The sequence below is a fragment of the Mastigoproctus giganteus genome, chromosome 10 (genome assembly GCF_048544385.1).
Source record: "Mastigoproctus giganteus isolate SK-2022 chromosome 10, ASM4854438v1, whole genome shotgun sequence".
Lineage (NCBI taxonomy): Eukaryota > Metazoa > Arthropoda > Arachnida > Uropygi > Thelyphonidae > Mastigoproctus > Mastigoproctus giganteus.
The window spans coordinates 121423449-121440559 of NC_143584.1; the positions used below are offsets into that span (position 1 = coordinate 121423449).

The window sequence follows — 17111 nt, forward strand, 5'->3', positions numbered from 1 at the left end:
AATGATCTCTCTATTAAATAAATGTATGGGTGTGTTAAAGCCATTACTGCTTCCAAGATTATGAACTAGCAGCATTTTCAGTGCCAGTAAAGGAAAGCTGTCCATAACATTTCATTAAAAGAAAGACATACGACTGTTCTAATGAAGTTATTGTTACTTCAAATATTTTGTTCTTCGTATATTTTGCATAGCAGATTTTTGGATCTTTCACATAAAAAAAGGCATTAACAATGATAACACAGAATTGGCAGCACGAAAAGACAGTACTATACTACGTTTATTTATGCATAGTTTAGATGTGATTATTTGCTTTGTAAAAATTTTCATATACTCGTAATTCTTATCGTTTTATTATTATTTTACATATACACAAAAAGTAAGCAAAGAGAAGAGCGAAAGGTTCACTTACCTGTCCGTTGGAAATTACGGGTTGAATGTTAAACACGGAGAGATTGTCCGTCTTGCGAAGGAAAGCTGTCCATTGACTAGACCGAGATATCGATGTGTCCACCCAGGCTTTCACTGTCCCTTGATCGTCGACGATCTATAGGGTAAAAACCACAAGTGTAAACATATAATGTGAGATGGTGTCGTGTTCTTAACTTGTTGAAAGTTTATAACTTCGCCAAGTGCAACTGCGATTCATCATGGAGTTATCGTGATGACACCAGGAACTGGTTACAAGGAAATAAAAATACATCATATATACAGATAAAATATATACTGAATAAGATCTCGTTAACATAGGAAACTGAAAGCAATCGCGTTCAAATTCCAGGTGAAACTGATATTTTTCTGTAGAGGAGTGGAAGGCAATTGGTTTTTCTCTTTTTTCTCACCCACGTATTTAAAAGTCTTTACACGGCTCTGATACTAACATAAAGTAAACTGTGAATTAAAAAGTAGACGACGGGTTGGTCTGTGCATACATATAACTGGGTTTGACCAGTGGATAGTTCTAGTTATTACAGGAGTGAAATCCATTTGGACTGGTAACAGATAATGAGAAGTTAATAGGAAAATAATAATGACAAGAATAGTTAGTTCCATGCAAAATTAAATAATACTGAAAGTGTTCAAATTGACGTAACTTCGGTGTTTCTTTCTGTTGTAATTCGTTAAGTACGAGAATGGCGTACAGTCTGAACCAAAGAATATTTGACTTCGAAAGTTACATTAGGAATTGGAGTTATGAAGCCACTAGAGAAGAATCTGCAAAGAAATGTGGCAGTGAATATATTCCTCCAAACAAGGCTACCATCAAAAGCTATGAGTCATAATGCGACCATTAAAGGAAAAAAAAAAACTGGGAGTGTTGCAGATGTGCAAAGAAGTGGAAGACCGAAAGTGCTTTCTCTTCCTGCTGTAACGATCAAGAATCCAAAGAAATTTTCCAAGTGACATTTGTACAAGAGCGGCGTGTATGTTGGCTCCACTCATAATGCTCTCCGAAAAACGTTGCACACGTATCCCTATAAAGCGAAAATCGGTATACAACTTGCTGCAGCAAGGACTACATCTCTCTCTCTCTCTCTCTCCATCATTGCCTGTAGTTCATGAAACATCCGACCCTGAGGAATATATGATTAGTTCTGGACATACGAGGTGTAGTACTATTTGAATGAATATATTAGTTTCTCAGAATATGATCAACAGACTTCGTGAAATCCATGAGACTTCCTTATGCTTCCGAAAATTTGAAGTCTGGGGGGTGCAATTTCGTGAAAGAGACTGTATTACTGTCTTTAATGAAGTAACATGGCTATTATAAACAGTAAGTGCCATTGTGGAAGCATTATCACCAGACGAACCCTGTAAAACATGAAGTCAACAAACCAATGCGACTGTTCACAACTCTTGCATTTCCTTGACGTATATGACATTCGTTTCATGGTCAACTGATTTCAAAAGAACTATGATCAACAACAAAGTCAGACATTAACTGGCTTGATTTTTATGGGATTTTTAAAGGATGCTGGGTAAAAATCATCATTCACTGAAACTTATACAAGATGCAATCAGCGTTGTATACATTCATGCGAGGAACATAATGGTCCCTAGCTTCAAAAATTTGCAAGTAGGGACCATTTCATTTAGAGCACACTCTAGTATGTTTATGGTCTTTTAACGACATTTATGCAATGATTATCTGTACTGTGTATCATTTGTAATAGGGGTAGAAAGAAATCAACAGCTTAATTAGTTGAGGAACTTCGCAATTCCTCAAAAATTAATCAAACCCATTGGAGATGAATAAATTTAGATGCACTGATAATAGTTACTCACTCAATTAAATAATTTCTGCAGGTTTCCCACTTACTCCCTCGAAACTGCAATGATTAAAAAATTCTGGACATATGAACTGGAAATAGTTTTTTTCTATAATGGCTGAAGAATAATATTTTAAATTCTTCAAGTAGCTATTAGTGTGAATACTTGTGCTGTCGCATGGGCATTAATCAATAAACAAATAAAATGTATTTATCCTCGATAAACAGCTCACATTTTCGAACAAAAAAAAAAAAAAAAAAAACAATTTACACTATACTTATTAACCGGTGGTACATGGTAAGAAATAAGCATCACTTAAGCTATTACAAAAAAAATTATGTTTTTCAATAGAAAGAGGTTTGGAAATCGCTAATTCACTCCATCTCTTAAGGCTTCCAACCAGTGAATACAGAAATACATTTAACTGCCATAAATTGTAATTGCAAGGAAGCAAAGCTTACCCACCACCAGTAATATATATATATATATATATATATATATATATATATATATATATATATATAAATAATAATCCTATTTCTGGAAATAATTTGTCCAAACCCTAAACCCTCCCCGTCGCTTTCACAACACTAGGTGAAAGTTTGTACTCTTTGACCGAATGAAAGTTTCCGTACATCTACTCTGCAACCACCCTTTTTTAAATGTATGTTCCCTTGTGTGTATGTTATCACACAAGGGTACATAAATTTACATTCTTTTTGAAGAGAAAACCCCTAAAAATTTTCCGTGGAACGAGGTAATTCCGCCACGGAGACGAAAAAATCCCCTTATAATATTTTCCTCTCGTCTCGAAGGGATTCGAAATCAGGTTTTTCTCACATGGTGTACTTTCCGCGAAAACGGTTCAGTCTGAAGCTAAATCCACCTTGGTCAGATACACTGCAACAGTAGTTTATCCCCCACTTCTCTATGCTGCAGAGATTTGGGTATCCGCATCTCCCTCTACCACCAAACCAGTGTTCTCTTTCTAGTATTGGCTCCTCAAGTTGGTTTGCCACAAGTTTAGCCTACCTTCTGAAGTCTGGACCACCGCTATGGCTAACACACTGAACATCCTAAGGCTCACATGGCTCATTGATGAAAGGAGACTCGTCACAACGATTAAGCTCTCGACCGGTCTCATCTCCTCTCACTCCTCCTGGAATAACTGTACATAGAAGATCCCAGTGGCGCATCTGCGAACAACTCCACAGAAATGCCCTCCTCAAACACACCTTCACCTGTCGGACCGGTTCTTTCCTCAGCAGATGTTATGATGCGTCTAGGACCTAAATATCGAATCCAACAAGTTCAGTCAGGATCGAGAACATAGAAAGAGTGGTGGGTGGTTAAGGTGGTGGCTGGCTAAAGCTACCACTAGTATAACCTGAGTCCCGAGCAACGTAAACTCTTACTGTATTCAATTCATTGTATATAATTATGCAACTCAGTGTATGTTTATGTTATGTACTTGTATAACCAATTATAGTACTTTATTTTATCTATTTATTATTGTTATTTTATTTTATTTAATTTTTTTGGTTTACTATGTGTTGCAATACAGATTCTTCTTCTTCTTCTTCTATAGGCTTATTTTACATTTGTAAAATTAAAATATATGACTTGTGATGCTTTAATTAATTAATTATAAATGATGAATACTTGATTAAGTTTGACAAGAAAAATTAACATTAAATTTGAGAAATTGGTGCAACTGAGAATGCGCCTAACTTCAAGCCTCTAAAGTTAATCCGGGACTGGTGTTGATGATTACACTGTATCCTCCATCATTTTAGCATTACTGTATTGCGATGTCAGCAGGCGGAATACGAGTGTGTTTGACCGGACTTAATGTTGCCCCCTAAACAAACCAAGTAATGCCACTAAAATAGAAATTCATTCCTTTGCTTTAGCGAAAAATTTTATATTCCGATAGACATACCTGATGGTAAGAGAATTTAAAATTTAGTTGTTACGGAAACCAGTATAACAGCGTTGAGTTAACAATGGGTAGTGCATATTTTGTGGGGGCGTACGCATTCGAGAGCGCAACATATTGCTCGCAGCCAAGTACATTACTCCAACTGCTCCTACAGCAAACCCGACTATTACAAAAAAAAAAAAAAAAACAGTAGTGAGAATTCCTTTCATCTTTTAGTTTGACACACTTGCGTTTTAATAAAATTAACTGGCATGCAAACATGTACTTTACTGAACAGACTTGAAAACATTCAAAATAGAGAAAGTCAGAAGATAACGAGTAGATCCTTAAATTCAAGGTCAGAAATCTGCTCTCTTTAAAAGTTCATGCATATTACTTTCCAAGTTTGTCTACTTGTATAAATAATCTGCCTCCTCCGCTTCCTCCCTTGGAAACTGAATAAGCGTCATATAAATATAGAGCTGAGCAGAATAGATTGTCTGCTGAAGGGTCTGTCACTAGATTCAACTGATGAGCACGAACGTATCTACATGATGTACCACGTGGTATCTTCTGCGTGCAATGGTACTGCACGTTTGTTTTCCTTTCATGAAATTTTCTGTTTGTAATCTTATTTATGTCGTGAATGTTACACGCGCAGTATTTGCATTTGTGACGTCACTAGTATAGTGCGCGTGTGAGGGTACACGTACTCTCACGAAACCTGTAGTAGTCATCACGCAATATAAGTTTCGTCAAAAACGCTGCAGCTGGGGATCCACCATCACGATCCACAAACGAAAAATAACGATGTTTGTTTATTTTCTCCATGAATTAAATAGAGTGGCGCAGATGAACTGTTGTGAAACAAACTCAACGGTCTACACTGAGTAACAAAAGATGAATACATTAAATGAGTTCTCTGCGAGAACTGTACTTCTGTCAAGAATGTTTACTATTCGTCCCCTTTCATTCCCTCCTATTGTGTTTCACTTCGCTGAACATCCACAAATCCCCCTCACCTGCGTACATTATGGACTAAATTATAAGCTTCGATGCTCAAAGGTCCGGCTGGCGAGTTGATTTAGCTGCCATCTGCGTCGGTCGAAAACAATTTCCGTTGTTAGCTGAACATCTAGTGTCCAGCTTTCACACATGTCCATTTTCCACACATTCAGTTCAATGGTGAGCGGATATCAAATCCTACTCCTTTCTACTCTGTCATCTTCTATCCCTTCTGTTGAGGGATTACTGTATGCTAGTGTTGTCTATTATTTCGTTTACATGGCTGGTTCTTAAAATAGTAAGTCAAAGGGCAGATGAAATTGGGTGATAAATCGCTTCTTCTTCAGAATACTTTGAATGGTTTTACAGTAATTTACTACGGATTTCACTTCCAACGTGAAGGGAGAGAAGGTGTTAATAAAGCTTGGGAAAGCGTGAGAAACAGAAAATATTTTTAAAAAAACAGACACAAACATTACAGATTCACAGAAGCAATATACGTACTACTTAGATTGGCATATGTAAGTGACAGCTACTTTATCTCATTGCTGTATACAAATTACGAAGACCGATTTTTCCGATCCCCTTTTGAAATATGCATAGATAAAGTTCTCAAAATAAGGTAATTAGCAACTTAACCCACTTGAACTCATCACAAGATTCTTTAGATTTTTTATTCTTTAGCCCACTCCATCAACATTTCCAAATGCTGCGTGATGCCATTCTGCGATCGCCACACCGCTTTACGAAGTACGATTATTCTCTCAATTGCATAATTTTAGCTAGAGTTAATTCATACAAAGCCCATGAAGTATACTTTACAACCAACAGTAATTTATCTGGCATATATTAAAAATATCACCATAGAGGTTTTCAAATGTTCGGCTTATTGAAGAGACACTCCGTTTAGTTAGGCTCTTTCTCCTCTAAATGGTTCTGTAGAGGGAGGAAGAGCTCATTAGTGCTAGCCATATCCGATTATGTTGCCATTATCTGTGTCTCCTCAGTTTGAACTTCTTACAATTCTCTTGAAAAAATACATCAAATGCGAGGCTATCAAACAAATGCTTAAACTACATGGCAAAATTCGTTTTTACAAAGATCGTTACGAAGGTATTCTTCAGTTATGATGGTTATGACGCTTGAGCTTACTTTCTCAAAGGAGAAGAATTTTAGCTTTCGTTGTTTTGTACAAAATTCTTAATAACAAGGTAATTTACTTCGATCTCCTTTAATTCCTAAATTTTCGCGTTCTGCCGAACTACCAGAAAAAAACCTATTATTAAATTAACCGTTTCGAACAGATTACGGTCATCTCAGCAACCTTTTAAATGATTAAATTTAATTAATGCTTTAGATCTACATCCTTTTATACATTGTAACTATTTAATTATCTTCTTAAAATGACTGTATTCAGTTTCACCGTTTTATTCTGAATTTTTTTTACTATTGTTACTTATATAAGTTTTTATTGTTGTTTTATTCATATTAGTACATTTATGTATTGTGTATATGACTGTTTATAATCTTATGTGCATTTAGTTTTACATTGATTTGAATATTTCTGTTTGATATCTTATAACACTTTGCAATACTCTGATTTATACTTCACTATTTGTTTTACTGTTTATCTTCACGTACTGTCACTGGAAACCTTCTTCTATTGTGTGAAAAAAAAAGGTTTAAACCCAAATATATTTTTGAACAGTTGGCGGTCACCACGCCAGGGAACTAATTCAAATTTAATTAAATTTGAAATTCTCAATTAATATTAACTGTAATTAAATAACAAGAAGTGAAGTGTTCTACTTGCATGTCAGATATTATGCATAACACGTAAAGTAATAGTATGTATAAGCTACCATCTTTACTTGAGAACGATAATTTAAAAAAAAAATGGAAGCACTAAACTCCTCATTTGCTGGTGATGAAAAAGTTCTTTCATAGTCGTCCTGATAACAATAATTATACAACTAGAAAATAAAATATATTAAATATAGTTTCAGTGACGTTTTCTTTTATTTTAAGCTTCCTTTCCTTTCAACAAACAATTTCTTTTTTCAATATTAAACAACTTTTTTTTGTCTTTTTAAATGTCTTTCAAAGGGAAAAAATTAAACCAACACTAAGGATAGTTTCATATTTTCATTAGATTATTTCTGATAGAAAATTAATTTCGTGGGAACAACTTGATGTACCGTGATCAAGTAAGAAACAGAAATGGAAGAGTGTACTAGATGGGTTGAAGTGGAATATTGTCATTTCGTGAAGATCAATGGTCTGCAAAATGACGTCTTATAGGCACGCACTTTGTTGCTCTACGGTGCACATTTGTCATTATTGATCTCTCTCTCTCTCTCTCTCTCTCTCATTCCACCACCCCCTTCCACACACAAGCCCAAATTTTTCAAGTTACAGACGACGCAAGATGCTCATTGTTAAATAAGGAAAGATTGTTGAAGCGACAGCTGTTATTGATTCAATTTACACAAAAGGTTAGTGGCGCCATCTGACGGTCATCTGTAACATTTTGTTAATTACAAAAGTGGTACACATTTTATCTGCGGTATAAGTAATTGCGAGCGCAAATTAAAAATAAAACAGAATATGAATGCAGTACTCTAGAAGTGATAACGGAGCTTTATTATACTGTGCAGTTAACAAAAGTTTTGGGTAACTTTTTAAAGTGCCGATTTTACAACGGCACAATAAATCAGGACAATAAATAAAATCAAACCCCTCTATTACATTTTAGAAAGATGTACCGATGAATAAAACCAAAAACATCAAATTAATCAATAGGGCCTGTCTATTAGGCATTGTTAATATAGGTGAACGCCACAAGGGTCTGTGTCTTAGAAGTGATGAAGACGGCGGTCAAATTTCTTGTGAGAGGGATTTGAGGGATGGGAACCTCAGGTTTCTGCTTGTAAAATACATAAATTTTTTGATCCTAAGTGGTCATCCCTGATTATAATTATAACATAAAATGCATTTGTTTTAAATGATGACTCGGCTTTAAATAACCTATTAATAACAGTAGCAGTAGTTCTTTGTTGAAGGGCTGCTTTGCATTCATTAATGTCTCCTTTTTTTGTGAACCTCTATAAATTAAAATATTTTCATTTTAAGAAAAAAAAAAACGTAAAAGTGCATGAATAACTCATTAGTGAGCAATCTTTACCACAATTATGAGGTTTGAAGTTTAACATACAACATTATTAGATTTCAGAACTTTGGTAGGCATCAAAACAGTAGTAATAATTAGTATCTTTACAAAAATGTATCCGTTCTGGTTGGAATCTACTCTGTAAACTCCTCAACAGCTAGGATTCTCAAAGTGGTGCTTATCTACATATTATATCCAGGAGGTCGTCAAGATATCTTGATCAGGAATGCTGAGACAGACATGGCTTGAGGCAAGATACCACACGCATTAATTAATTTGGCAACACTAGGCATGTAACGAGATACGTAGTTTATAATCCTTCATTCAGTTCAATTCCTGCTATTAATTCTTTAACAGGCGAAATTAATTTTGCTCGCTTAATGCATTTTAAAAATATATTTAGTTTTATGTTTTTATGGTTGTGCCAGACTGCTCCTTACAGAATATCCTACACGTCCAGTGCGGATAAAAGTTTGAGACTTCTGTTTTACAAATTGCATCCATTCTACCAAGTGTCGTACAGAGAAGGTATGCCTAAATGATCGAACTTGGATCATTTTACGAAATTTACACATTTAAAATCAATACTTGAACATGACATCGAGGGTTTATCATTAGTTGTAACATTTTATCCATCGGAAATCGAAACATATACGCTCTGCTACTCTTAACAAGGATGAATAAGGCTGGTTTTATAATTTACCTTAAAAACGTGCATATGTGCATTGAACATTTAAAATAAATTTTTGCGACTGACTTCATCACATCTTTATAAATTTCTCTCATTGGCGAACTTAGATATTATCTGTTTTTTTCTTTCCCAAACTTATATCATTGGTTTTATTTATAAACAATTCTTAAGTGGTTAATTTAATTATTAGCTACTATTGTTGTTTCCAATGGTCGTTAGATCGCATCAAAAGCCAGCAAAAAAAAAAAAAAAAAAAAAAAAATTGAATTGGACAAACAAGAGCGGTTGTATAAGGTGCATCATGAAAAGAAATTCAAGAAAAGACAAACTACGATATATATCAAATCTATTAAAACAAAATGATCCTATATTAAAATTAGGAATAATGCCACTAACGATTTTTAGGGGTGATCACTAAGACAACAGTAACAGAGCCTAAAAAACAGACACAAAAAATTGTGTGTTTTTTAACGAAATAGAGATATTCAACACAGAAAAATAGTTGGGGATGAGGGATGCTGAAATATATTGATAATCTTTTAACACTAATCAAGAAATATCCAAGATTAAGAGTTGTCTGGCGCAGTGCGTATTAGTGTTCCACGAAATCTTGAGGTACACAAAAGCATCTAAGACGTTGTGAAAACTTTCTGTTAATTTTTTATCATTGATTTTTAATTATTTTTATAAGTGTAAAATTGTTTTAAATTTGTTAATTATTGTTGTTTTTAAAGATATTAAGGTTCCTGGAAGATTTTTTATTTTTGGAAAGCCTTCTACGCTGCGTCTACGAGTTGTAATAAAAATTCTGGGCGGGAGGCCTGAACTAATATTTCAGAAATGATGAAGTTTACCGACTATTCAGACAAATTTACTTGGAAGTAGTCTTCTTGACAGAGATTCCAATGCTTCTGCGACTTCTGGAAGAATTATTATAAACTGTTGATAGATTGTGTCGCATTCAGAATAATTTCCTTAGTCGTTGCAAATCTGTGACTTTCAAGGGTGGCTTTAAGCTTAGGAGACAAACAAAAAAGATCACAGGGACCTAAATCCGGTGTTATGATGCAAGTGCCAACACTCCGAAGCCTCTTCCCTCTATTTTCTCCGAACAGTATCGTGCAATCCACGTACAACCGTTTTGTAGTATTCCTGGTTCATTTGTTTGGCCATGTGAGACGAATTCATAATGAATACCCTGCAAGTCAATTCTTCACATTCTTCACATTTTTTTACTTTTTTTGGGGGGGGGGGGGGCTGACGAGTGGACTGAACCTTTGTTTCCCCAATCACAGCCGCGATTCGTCACTAGTTATGATGGAAGAAACAAAGTGTGGGTCATCAGCAACACATAAAAAGCCTTTGCCGTGGACAACTCATCAATAGTGCCCCCAATTTCAGGAACTACTCCTATTGCAGCTCCCGTCCAAACCAGAATCTCCATCGTCGCCATCTCGTGATACCATCACCACCATCGTCACTAACACTATTTTTTAGCTCAAGTACCATCTTCACCAACATCTTCGACTTGGACAGTTGGTAATCAAACTTGTACGATGCCGAATGATATCACTGTGTCTTCTTGACTTCTATCTCCTGCTGGCCTCAGGCCATTCCTGAGGCAGGATCATCTGCTGGCCATTACCTTGCACTGGTGCGGGATTTTTATTCATTTTATTAACTTATTTTTATCTTTATTTTTTCTGAATTTTATTTTTATCTTTAATTTTTCTGATTTTTTTTTTCAATTTTTTTACCATAATTTTTTTTATTTCTTTAACTTTTAATTCCTTTTATTTTTATAATTTTTATTAATTTACTGTTTTATTTTACTTTATTTTATCATATTTTGAATGGTTTGGACATTCAGTACGTGACACTCAAGATTTGCTGCGGTTCGCGTTCAGTTGTGGCCCGCCTCCTCGCCGCGTATACGGATATAAGGACGCTCCTCCCTGGTGCTTGTTGCTTCCTGATAGCAAAGCGGCCAGAAACAACTAAACAACATACACCGTACAAACATAGAATTACACACATTTCTTGCCTTTCTGCAGAGTTTTTGTTACATCACAGTGTACCACGGCGGAGTTGAACTAACGTTTGGGAGCCGCCTTACATAAGATACCGGGCGCCTCCGTAGCCAGGTGGGAAGGAGCAGCAGTGCGTAGAACACGCTTCTTGATTAGACCGGGGTTCGAGCCCGTCACCACCAAATACGGAGGATGCGGAAAGGTCAGGGAATGACCACCGCATATCCCGGAGCAATATGGCCTTAGTTGCTAATGCTCCTAAAAACCAAATAACAAACATAAGATACTACTATACATGTCTACATCAGCAACACATAGATGAGGATCCTGACGTTCGAGAACTCACCACTACCTGGGATCATCAGTGAGGGCACGAGCTACACTTGGTTGAGACAGTCGCATTCCCAAATCTTGTGTTAAAATTCACTGGCATGTCCCATAAGAAACACCAGTTTCGTTAGCAACTTCACGGAAAGTTATATATCGATCATTCGTGATCTGATCGCGAACACAGGCGACTGAATCATTGATTTTGAGGTTGAAGAGCGGGCAGAACGAGAATACCGTCGACGGACAAGTCGTCCTCTTATATTTGTGACCCATCGAAAAGTTTTCAAACGACACCCAGCGTCTTCTCATAAGCTGTTTTTAACATTTCGTATGTTTTTGTGTACTTTTCTCTTAAATTTAAACAAAATGTGATGCAAATTCGCTGTTCAGTGCTCGGCCAATGGCGTTCGCACAGGGGTATCTGCTCATGGGACTTTATTCCCTTTCCCTACCCCAGTTTCGCCTAAATCCATGGTGAACTGTCTTCGCTATTAGTCGATCTTTCTTTCACCCCGCAGTTTGACCTCCCCCTCTCTTATTCCCTGTGAACTCTCTTCAACAAAAAGGTTTTTTTTTTTTTGTTTCTTTATTATTTATTGTGGCCTGTGCCAGTCTGGCACAGGCCAGGCTGGCAGAGGTCTGGCTGACCTCTGCTATGATGGGCAACCTGGCTCGCCTCCCAGTGGCGGTGGCGGGCAACGTAGGGTCCCATTAGGGGCCTACGGTTAAGAAGAGACAACAGAACCAAACACGATACTATAACACATACAACACACATTTCTGGCATTTACAGAGTCCTGTACACTTCACAAGAGTACACATGGCGCAGTTGTGGGAGACCACAGGTGATGATTTACCCTAAACACTATGTTCAGTAAAATCACTCATATTTAAAATGCGACAAGACAAAAAAACGCCTTCTGTTCAACGTGCGCTAATTCAGACTGACTGCAGATAACGGGCGAGTCTTGAGTTTGCTGTTTCTCGATGAAGTAACAAACATGTTGCGACAAGTCGAAACTCGCCACGACACCGCAAATTAAAATACTAAGTCAGTCCCTAAACTGTTTGATTAAACCTTGTACTTCGATGAAAATCATGGAGCTGTTTTTGTACTGACGTCTGATTTAAACTAGTACATCCAAGAGAAGGAAGTTTGCGCGTGAAAAATAAGCTACCGAGACATTTTATTCGACTGGAATATTCGTGAACTCGTGAATTCACATTTAAAGCAAAGGCTTTCTAACTATTACATTTTTTGAATATGAAAACTAAACACACGCGGAAAGCCCAGCCTACAACTCAGTCTATATACTACTCAAATATCGAGTTTTTGTATTAAAGTGTATTAAAAAGTCAAATCTTATTTTATGGTGCTTGTTTAAATTATGTTTTGTATTTTTTTTTTTTTTGTTGTTTTTTCACCCAAGCAACTAAGGCTATGAGGCGTTAATGTATTGTGTATGCAATGGCGTGTATTAAATGGTTGGTTTTCTGTTTGAAAAGGCCCCGTTTCCAGAGCAAAACCTACAATTATGGGCAAGACTTACTCAGCAACGGTTTGAAAAAAGTCCATAGAATTCCACCCGTCTTAACGGAATCTGACCCAGGCCTTTTACCCCACGGTTTGGAGGATGAGCGATGGTAACTACTGCGCTACTCACGAGGGCTGCTCGGAAGAAAATTAAATGCCAATTATATATGCGTTGATGACTTATCAACATTTCAAGGCATTATTGTATGCTTACTGGTATGGCCTTTTAAATATGGTACCTACGAGAAGAGGCGAAATAGTTCTCGTCCTCGCAAGATTTACTAACGCCCCCAAATGATTTTTGATATTACCGTTACATGCCAACGGACAGGATCCTGACTTTTCGTCCTTCCCCATCCCTGCGGTACGAACCTAGTGGTATGATAGTTTCACTACTGCATGGAAATCAAGAAATGGGAATTGTCGAGCACTTTATGACCGTTCATGAACTGTTATAAAATGATTAAATCACTACAAGCAAATTTATTCCCGGTTATTAATATTAGGTGGCAGTAACATTCAGAACATTCTAAGAAAGTTTTAAACCAATTATTCAGCAACAAAGTTCTGTGACTAAGAATAAAATTGCAAATTCCTTTGAAAAATAGACAATTCCTGAGAATATGGAGTCTGCAATAACAATGAATTCAGTTGCTCTTAAGATAATAAAATTAATACAATACAGCACGAAACAGATTGCATTGAAAATCGATGAGAATTATGATTTACGGTTTTCAGTAGTCGAAGATAAATTGCCAACATATAAATAGATATTAAAAATTTCTGGTTAGCACCAGATGGCAGCAGCTGCCATTCGTGCTGAACTGACTTGAGGCGAAAGGAGATAGTAACGTCGAATTACTCACGCTGCTGTTTTGTTAACAAAATAGTCAGGGTAGTTCTCGTGCACGCCATTAGATGGCGGTAAGTTACACACTTTATCTGCAGTGTTTGTCTCTATACACTATTTGTTCCACCGAGCATCGGATCTATAACACATCGTTCGAAGAAGTAACTGTTATGAAGTATGAAAATCCCCCTGACAGGAACTACGTTTATTATTTGGTATATATATTCAAGCTATATCTATTAAAATGAGTTCAAATTTGCTCTATTAGGCACTTCTAAAGAATTGTTAACTATTGTATACGATGAAAGTAGCTGAACTAAAATTTCGTTGAAGTATTATCATGTTAATATGAAATCAATGCATAGCTATAAAAATGATAATAACCCCACTACTATTTTCCGTCACATTTACTACCCAACGAGACAAGGGCTATTTTAAAAACAGGAGACACATTTATCAGTGGCGTGAAATAAGAGCAAAAATGCTGAAGTTGTTTCGCATTTTCCTATAGTTGTTATTACTCATGCTTTTCATCCCCATGATTCCTTGTTATCTTCCAGTGTTTACTTACCTCAGCCTTTCAGAGGGTAGCTGCACTGACCGGTCATCCGAAACAAGGCACAAGCCAAGCCAGCTGACGTGACCCGATGTAAATGGCTCTAATGAGAGCCGTTAATGCGCGTGTGTCTCAACTGGGTACCCCCCTACTCTTAATTAGCTCTGATTAATGGCAACACTTCCATCCAATATTCATCACGAAATTCATTACCACACCAGGCGGGCCCTACTTTGGACGATCAAAAACCGCATCATTAATTGCCAACTTGGAAATGAAGACAGAAGATTAATAACTTGCTAGTTAGAAGTTTTAGAACACTTACAAGGCAGTTTTGAAAAGGGGGACTTCAATGCTCGCTGTAACAAGGGATTGTGTTCTAATAGAATCTTGTTTGATGTCTTGATTGAGCCGAAAGCACAAACTGTTCGTGTTGCGAATAGCGTCTTGTCTTGGTACTCTACTTTGACTATTACCGCTTTGTTTGGGAAAGATTACATGAAGTGACACCTGGCAGGAAACTGATGAAAATGGTCTGAAAAACAGTAGATGAAAATAATGAAGGATAACAATCGTTTAAGTGCGCAACGTACTGTTCAGTTTCAAAACAATAATTTATTTAAAGATGATTTTCGACTACTGCAATACTTTCCTAGCAAAGATATAAGAATGTTATTAAAATCGACCACTTACACAGATTCTTCAGACCACATATTAAACCTGCAAAGTATTACTACAAGTAGCCACGAGGCCTATTTAATCCTGTTTCACCTGCTTTTACGCTTAGTATTTGCATGCTTATTACTTCATTGCAAAAACCGATGAATTTGTATCTAAGAATAACAGTTATCCAAACCGCGAAAATCAGCCTGCTTTTACCATCGAGATTTTCTTTAACCTTTTGTTTAAACAGATATTTAATGAATAAAGAGAAATCATCATATTAAGCACTACGTAAAATTCTCTTTATTCATGTAATACGACCCTCACAACTAATAAAGTAGTTGCTGTTCTTTCGCACCGTGTTGCTTGAGTTCGAGACCTGTATAGATAACAACAAATTTATGTTGTTATTTATAACAACATAAATTTGTTGTTATATCCGAATTACACGAAGGGAAAAAAAAACATGTCTGTCTCGGAGACATGTTTTTTTTCCCTTCGTGTAATTCGGATTTTTTTCATCTGAAAAGCAGATAAATCGACTAAAGAATACTGACTCTTCACGGCCTTAATTTCCATGGAGCAAAACCAGCCTACCTCGTTATAATGCCAATTAAGTGTTACAGCGAAACAACCAGAATTATATCGATATGTAGAAAAGTATTTGCGGTATTTTAGAATAGAAGCGTATGACATTGGAGAAAAGTCTACAAAAATGTTTTCTTAGTAAAACTGTCCACATATAAATTTTTATTTTTAACGACAATAAAGCATACTAGAATTAACCAATTTACTTTTATTTTATAGTGATGTAAACACTTATAAACAAGAATTGAGGTCATCTTAGTTTAATGTTAGTTAGAAAATCTAATTTTTCCAGAGATTTGGTTGGTTTATCTTTATTATGAATGAAGGTAAATGTGGCCGAAAAATATTCTTTGTTGTCGCAAGATAAATCAAGATTGAGTTTTGCTATCATGGAAACATTTCATAGCATTTTTTAGCTTTCGTACACTATTTTTTTTTTTAATTTGTTAGCATGCAACAATTAATAAACAGGCACAAGATGATCAGCAAAAGCTAATAGTAATAGCCTTATCCTACTCTCCAAGTCAGTCGGAAACCTCTACCTGGTATAAATTTCGCTTGACTCGTCACAAAACACTCTCTTTTGTACTACGCATACGACATATGCTCCACCACGCTTATTGATTGTCGAAGGGGTGGGTAGTGGTCATCTATAACTCTGAGTGCTTTACCTCTGTTCATCTGCCTCCCACTTCAACATATCCGTGGAATTGCTCCTTCTCTCTCTTAACTATGGCTCCAGTCTTATAGATATTGTAGTAGCCTACATGCCCCATCTCCTTCAAATGGGCAGTATAGAGGAAGTCAGCAACCAGATTCTCAAAAATCTTCATCCATCAGCCATCCAAATCGTATGCGGAGATTTCAACCTACCTCTGATCCTAGCCTCACTGAAGACCAGAGTCAAGATCCTCCTCGGAACATTAAACCTGAAACAGGCAAATTCTGAACTAACCAGGGGCCTCCACTTGCTTGACGTGACTTTCACCAATGCCCTCTTCCAGCTGGAAATGACCCATGACATTATCTTTCCATCAGCCTATTCTACCCATTACCATGAGAATCACCTTACCATTCCGAAAAGCGATCCTGTCGGAAATGTAAGAAAAATTACAGCCACAAAATACCTAGAACCCAACAAATGTATTTATGCTGCTTCTGCCATCCCCTGACGTGTTCTCCAGGACTGTGATCTTTCTCTCGCCACAATTTTTTTTCGAAGTGAATAACATCAACTTCCCTATACGCTGCTACATAAAAAAAAAAAAAAAAAAACAGTAAACATCACCGAGCATTTTGGAATGTGGTAATCCACTGAGTTAACTTACCTTTTTAAGAAAAAGCAACGCTTGCATGCCATTTGGAAAATTTCTGGGAAAGCTGCTGACAGGATCACTTTCTCTCGGGTGAGAGGCATGTTCAAGAGGAGAAAAGCAGCTGCCATTAAGACTCATCTGGCCTTCCCGTTAACAATTGGAATGTCCTTCTATAACACAAATGGTC

The 17111-nt window shown here is 36.5% G+C and overlaps 1 protein-coding gene across 1 annotated transcript in view; it reads right to left on the reverse strand.

Annotated features, from left to right (window-relative positions):
* LOC150079260 (uncharacterized) overlaps positions 1 to 17111 on the reverse strand; it is a 316981-nt gene that overhangs the window by 210294 nt on the left and 89576 nt on the right. The window contains exon 2 of the mRNA XM_090383765.1: positions 410 to 544. The gene's annotated coding sequence lies outside the window, so the exon portion shown is untranslated. The remainder of the gene's footprint in view (positions 1 to 409; positions 545 to 17111) is intronic.